Source organism: Galleria mellonella, unplaced genomic scaffold, assembly GCF_026898425.1.
Source record: "Galleria mellonella isolate WM207_F2 unplaced genomic scaffold, CSIRO_AGI_GalMel_v1 utg312, whole genome shotgun sequence".
NCBI lineage: Eukaryota > Metazoa > Arthropoda > Insecta > Lepidoptera > Pyralidae > Galleria > Galleria mellonella.
The window spans coordinates 1,656,680-1,664,015 of NW_026442074.1; the positions used below are offsets into that span (position 1 = coordinate 1,656,680).

General features: G+C 32.3%; 1 non-coding gene across 1 annotated transcript; it reads right to left on the reverse strand.

The window, feature by feature from the left end:
* Positions 1-5,776: 5,776 nt before the first annotated feature.
* Trnam-cau (transfer RNA methionine (anticodon CAU)) lies at positions 5,777-5,849 on the reverse strand. Its single transcript has one exon. It is a non-coding gene; the product is annotated as a tRNA-Met (tRNA).
* Between the last annotated feature and the right edge of the window lie 1,487 nt (positions 5,850-7,336).

Consider the following 7,336-nt stretch of genomic DNA (forward strand, 5'->3'; position numbering starts at 1 on the left):
TAAAACATCTCGAAAACCTAACAGTGGTTACCAACTCATATGCCAAGCGTGGCAACTATTAACTAAACCCCTCCTTATGGGAAAGGTCTATGTCCAGCAGTGGACAGTTAACGGCTGATATATCATATAATATTACTCTTACTAATAGTAGATAAACTATGCCTTCTTAGATATGGCGTGAATTTACTGGGTACAGAGGAATAACACCTGAGTCCTCAGGAATGGCAACGCATGGGGGTATCATGGACGAAACAGTATACTCTGTTATGTCCATGGTACTGCTCATGTCTATAGGCGACGGTTACCACTTGCCATCAGGTGGGCCGTCAGCTTGTTTGCCATTCTAAGTTGTATAAAAAAAAAATATTAGTCACTTCCATAAACTTAGCTAGGAATTATCAAATATCATTAGATACGCTAAATTCTAGATGTTACATCGCATTTACGAAGTATTTACATAAAATTACTTACGTACTCCCCCTCCCCCCCTCCCCTACATTAATGTTTTTATCTGGGGAGAGCCGGTGTATTAGCTAGTGGAATGGAATCAGATATGAATCTTTAATTTTCCAAATTTATTAAAGCGCTAAGCGAACTCTGCGTTCAAACAGCTATATTTTTAAATACCAAGGTTAAGTAGTGATGCGATATGTATGTTAGTTAAATAATATCGATAAAATGTATATCGATATGTACAAAAAAGGAAAAACAGTAATTAAGTTTCTTTAATTAGGTAAATCATTAATCTTTAATTCAAAAGATATACTTAAAAACATTTCTATAAATTATTTTTTTAAAAGAAAAATATACGTGACACTTTTTATTTATAGGATTTATGAAAATCTTTCATTGCATATACATTACACACAGAATTTTTGTACCATTTTAATCTATGAGCGTTTAAATTATGAATATGTTATTATCAGCTGTTAACCGGTCGCTACCGAATGTAGCCTCCCCCATAAAGTGGGTTTTGCCAGTAGTTGCCACGGTTGGCGGGTGGATTGGCAACCGCAGATAGACTTTGTAACTTTTTAAGAAGAATTCTACTACCCATCCTTTGACCATTAAGTACCGTTAATCACTTCTTACGACACCCACGAAAAAGGTATGAGTATATCAACGTGATTGTAAATTTCGTGTAGCCAGGTACTTGGCATTCAGTATAAAATGTATATTTATAAATATTTTACTGAAAGTTCAATACCATCAGCCAATCATAAATGACTCAGCGGCATGACTCAACCGTTCAAAAATGTGACAATAACTTTTAAATGCACAAATTGATGTGTGCACAATACAATCAATTCAATACCAATCTATGAGTTGTCGCCGAGATTCTGCCCGGTGACATCACCGCTTCATTGTTCGATAAACTCGATTCGCAATGTCATTATTCAATTATTTATATTGATGTCGAATTGGCATCTATTTGAGTAGGTCACAAGATAAAACAAAATGACACGTTGACTAAGATAGGTCAATTAATAGGTAATGAAAAATTCATACGGGGCAATAACTCTGTGTTACAAGTACTTTCATTATATAGAAATTAAAAAATAAAACTGCTTGAATTTTAACATATTAAGATTGTACAGTTTCAAACGAAAAAATATTTATTCTTTACTGACCAATTAAAAAAATATAAGATACAAAAAGCGTATTTAAATAGTATTTTATATAATATGGCCTACTCTCCCAATCAACCTTTAATCATGAATGAATGAGTATACTTTATTTGCATTATACAATATAGGAAATAAGCAAGACAATTTACAAACATAACGATACAATTGTATAAGTACAGTGAGGCGGTCTTATTGCTGAGAGCAATCTTTTCAAGATTTTCATGATTTAGTCTTTTACGAAAAATGTCCCTCAAATAGAAATTGTTTTGATATTTTATTCAACTATACATGAAGAATTTATTACATTAGTAAAAGAAAGGACGAATGAAATTTAATAATAGATGAAAAAAAGATAGAAATGTTTAGAGTGTATATATATATATATATATATATATATATATATGTATACGTAAAATAATTATTTTTACGTATACATATATATTAAAAAGATATATAAATAATTAATATAACCGCTCAATTCTATTACATGATATGATTTATTTTAGATTGACATTTATACTATACACTTATCGTCTATAGGCGACGGTTACCACTTTCCATCAGGTGAATCGTCAGCTTGTTTGCCATTCTAAGTTGCATAAAAAAAAAATACACTACACAGAAATATTATGAATTTGATTATTTCATTTTAATTTCTTTAATTAAAATTGATCTACCTACAAGACTGTATTATTATCGATAAAATGAAAAAATACGTTTGGCACATCACTAGTACTGGTACGCGATAGGAAATTTAAATTTTCCTCTTCATTTAAAAAGAAGCAGTGCCGCGGGCTAACTCCTTAATGCAATCCTATACGCGTATCTATACTAACAGAATATCGATGCGGTTTGTGTATAAAGGTGCTTTCAGACACCACTGTGTCGAATTAACTTGTATTTTAGCAATTTGAATTTATTTTTCTTGTAATTAAAGTATCTTATTCCTAATGCAGTATGCTCCCAGCATAAAATGGGTCATCCCTTCCTTTTCTGTTAGTGTCATAAAAGGCCATTAAGAGAACTTAATGGATGGGCAATAAAGTAACGAGCAGTCAAGGGATGGACAGTAGTGGCCCTCTTAAAACATCACCAAAAGCCAAACTATGCTTGCCAATCCTCCTGCCAAGTGTGGCAACTACTGGCAAATTTTTATAATAGTAAACTGCCATAAGGAACAGCCCCGTTCCTTATTACGGTCGACCACGACGTGGATTCCTCTGGAAACTATCGTGATCTATCATCCCTCACTGGTGCACCACCAGCGTGTATCAATAGCACAGGCGGGTTACCATTTACGCTCATTAAAATCAACTCCATGATAGCAAAACTTTAGTAGCACACTTGAGAAAAAAATATTATGCACTAGTTCCCTCACGCGTTTTCGCTTGCATGTAACAAAGTAAACTATATAAAAATTAGGATATAACCTAACTAGCTTTCACTCGTAACTTCGTTCGCGTGAAACGGTAATGTGTACTCACCGAGATAAAATATATATATATATATAACCCCTCCAGATTTGAAATATTAAAAAATGTTTATTTTGAATATTAACATATTGTTTTCATAAGTTTCCTCTTGTCGGTGCAACTAATTCATGCATCTTCTTCCAGCCAGTTCTATCTCAGGCCATATCTTTGACCTCCCTATACGACATGACACCTAGTGTTTCCTTTATCTGTCCCATGTAGTTATTCCTCGGTCTCCCCTTCCTCTTTTGCCCTCTATTTTCCTTCTAGTACGCTCTTTAAAAAATCGTCATGTCGTATAAGACGGCGCAGCATTGTATCTTCGTCTTCTATTCTCTATTGTTTATATTAATGTTCTTTTTTCATTCATTAACACATAATAATAATTAATAATAATAGTAATGTAATTACTAATTATATAATTCGATAAACTTCGATATAAATTCGCTATAATGAAAAATCAAAATGGCGTCGCTTAACAAAATGGCGACAACGCCTCAAGGCCGATTTTTCTCTCCCTCGTTATCGAAGGGACCACTGATTGCGAGTTCATCTGATATTTATTTTTAATTAGGAAAAAAGTAGCGGCCCCGCTAATTATTTTTCAAGTTATCTCACAAGTGATTTATTCCGGAGCACTGCCGGATCGATTTTTTCAACGGAGGGTGTTAAATTTTTGGTAATTCAATTAGGTAGTAATTTTTGAGTTTTGTTTTCTGTTTGGTTTTTCTCGATCATTTATAAACAGTTTATAAATAATTATATAAATTATAGTTTATAAATTATTACATTTATAAATGGTTTAAAAACATATTGGATAATATGTTTTTTAAACCATTTCAAAAGTCTCTTATTTTGTCTTATTTTTTGTCTGTATGCTAAGCGATACTCTTCAACGACACTGAACCGAGTTTAATGATTATTTCTGTAATCAACAAACATAATATTTAATATTTTTCATAGACTACTGTAACTGCTTAGCATCACGTGGACCTTATCCTTGCTTGCCACCACAGCGGTATGAAAAAAAATTAATTTAATTCTTTATTGTACACACCAGTTATAAGAATATGACATAGGTAATCAAATGTACAAAGGTGAGCTTAACACTAATAGAGTTCTCCTCCAGCAACACCCAAAGTGGAAAGGAGCGTCAATGTCAGCGGGTAGAGCGGTGTACAATATTGTGAAAATTTTTAAACAGACTAAATTAAATTAATTAAATTACATTTAATCGTATAAATACACATACATACATATACACAAATATATACCTACATCTATGCATATACTTATATATACATATACACACATATACATATAATATACTATATAGATAATATACCTATATACATATATAGATAAATAAATATATGTTCATATAGGAGATGCTCTTTTAAACTTATTGTTAAAAACTCATAAAAATATTTAATATTAATTTTACAGTTCAATATTCTTTTATTATTTTTCAACCAGTGTTTTTTCAAAAACTTGTTCAGTTTTTATTCACTATATATCTACTATTATGATATAAAAACTGAGTTAAAAATTTATTTTTTCATTTGAAAGGATATATGTATTTTCATATTAATTCCATAGAAATATGTTATCTTTTACATATTTATATTATTTTTAATATTAAATTTAAATTTAAATTTATATATTTATAACATTTTTAAAATCGGTTCTGTAGTTTTGTTTTTAATTCAAAATAACTGATTTAGAAAAAAAAACATTCATTTGTTTAGATATATATATGGCTAAACAAATTTAGCATATTTGTATCTGTGGTTTATATCAAATATATTGTCAAGTTTCAATATTTAGTACTAACCATTGCCGGCCAACTAGCGGCCCGCTCCAATGCGAACCGTTAATTAAAACGACAAAACAAAATAACCGGTGACTTCAGTTACACTCAAAATTCACACTATTCCAATGCGGGAATTAATTAAACACTGCCTAGTAACAGAGATGTAAAAGTATACTAAAAATGGCAACAAAAATATTTATCTAGATTGTCAATTGATTTTTTTGGTAATATTTGTAAATATGAGAATAAGCTTGTTTATTACCTCTTCGCGTCAATCAATCGTCAAGACTTTTAGAAGTTTTTTTTTTTTTTTTATAATGGATGATAATGAAATGGCAACCCCGCCTCTGCTAACTGTATACATTGGAAAGGCAGTGAGGGCTGACAGGTAAGAATGAAAAGGCAGGTCAGTTAGCCCATTGTGATTAATACACCTGGGATTCAGCACGATGATTTCTAGGGAGTTTACGTTTATCCGCATTACTAACAACCCCTTCCTCCCCTGGACTTTAGCAGTAGCATTTAGGATGTATGCTACATAGACTACTTAATGTCCCGGTCAATTTATATCATCTGGTTACGCGGATAAAGTCGCGGATAGAAGATAGTAATGATACCAATAATACCCAATGATAAATTGTAGTGGATACTTAATACTTTGAATAGATACATTTAATCCAGAAATGTTATTTTTGTATAATTTACTCTCTATTTTTCTCTTTTTAACTATCACCTGTATTTAGGAAATAGTAAATATACTAGTTCAAATTAAAAAAATGTTCGTTATGCCTTAATGCATACAATATTAAAATATAAAATTAAAATATCTATATTATTGATCAATAATATAACGTCAAAAGGAATGCCCCTAGTGAGGTTCGAACTCACGACCTCGAGATTATGAGACTCGCGCGCTGCCTACTGCGCTATCGAGGCTTAGGAAATGGCAATTCAAATATTCTATTTCTTACCAGTCGACATTTTCTTAAGGTAAAAATTTTCATTTATTTTTATACTACAGTATAAATAACTCGTACATTTCCTAGAGAAAGAGACTATACAAAATTCTATACGTTGGTTACGTAAGTTTGATTCCCAGTTAGATTAATTTAGGAAATGAAATTTTCTAAGAACCCTTGAGTTTGGATGCTTTCTGTGCTCCAAATGTTCATGGGCCGGTTCCTCATAACTGAAGGTAGGATACCCTTACTTTGAGAACCAGGTGTTTGTGTGATTTTGTGGTACTTATTATTATTAGTGATAACTATAACTTGCATGCATACTTTCTTGTACTTTGCGATACAGTAATCAAACCTTTAAACAATCGAATCACGAAGTAATAAATTAGAAATACCGTGTGATCCATTCCCATGGGTGTCGTAAGAGGCAACAAAGGAAATTTAAAGATCAAGGGATGAGCAGCAGCGTCCCTATTAAAACACCAAAGGCTAAACTACTGTTGCCAATCTGTCTACCAAGCATCGCAACTACTGGCAAAACCCCCCCAATGGTAAACTACCATAAGGAACAGCCTCATTTATAGCTGATAGGAGGATGACAGTCTTTACAAACAACTTTCGTAGACTTCAGTCTCTCTTCGGTAACTTATGTTCCAATCTCTTTCCCCGCTCCACAAACAAATGGTAAATCATAGAAAAAGTATTATTGTTGTAAAATATTTTTTATCTGTTACACCGACCACACCGGTCATGCAATTATCATTTATAACAATACAATGTAATTGCATCTGCTTTAATTAATACAAATAACAAACAATTTATTGTCAATAAACCTTGTATTTCAATGAATTCCTTGTGTTTATTAATAATTAACGCAGTTTATTCATACTCGTATAACTTGCACCCCACTGAGAGAATTACGCGGCCAAGGCGATACGCCATATTGCAACTTGTAGATATACAAGTTATTCTAACTTGTCATGAATACTTATAAGCAATAGCTTAGTACTTACTTTATTGTATACAATAAAATACTTAATTGTTGCTAAATAAACAATCATACTCCATCACAGGCTAATAGACATGTAAAAACAATATTTTATTATTACTGTTATTTCAGCCGTTAACTGTCCACTGCTGAACATTAGCTTTCCCCAGGGTTTTGACAGTAGTTGCCACGCTTGGCAGGCGGGTTGGTAACCACAGTTAGGCTTTTACAGATGTTTTAAAGGCGCTGCTGCCCATCCCTCCATCATATGCACCTTTAGTCGCCTCTTACGACACCCACGGCAAAGGAAGGGATGGTCCATTCTATACCGGGACCTATACGTCGAAAAAAAATATTTACTTACATTAAATTATGAAGAAACTGAAAGTTTCATGAAATCCTAATTATGTTCATGAAAGAAACGGATGACCTATTTAATGCCGGGATCACAACGTAGGGCATTGTGAAGTCAATAC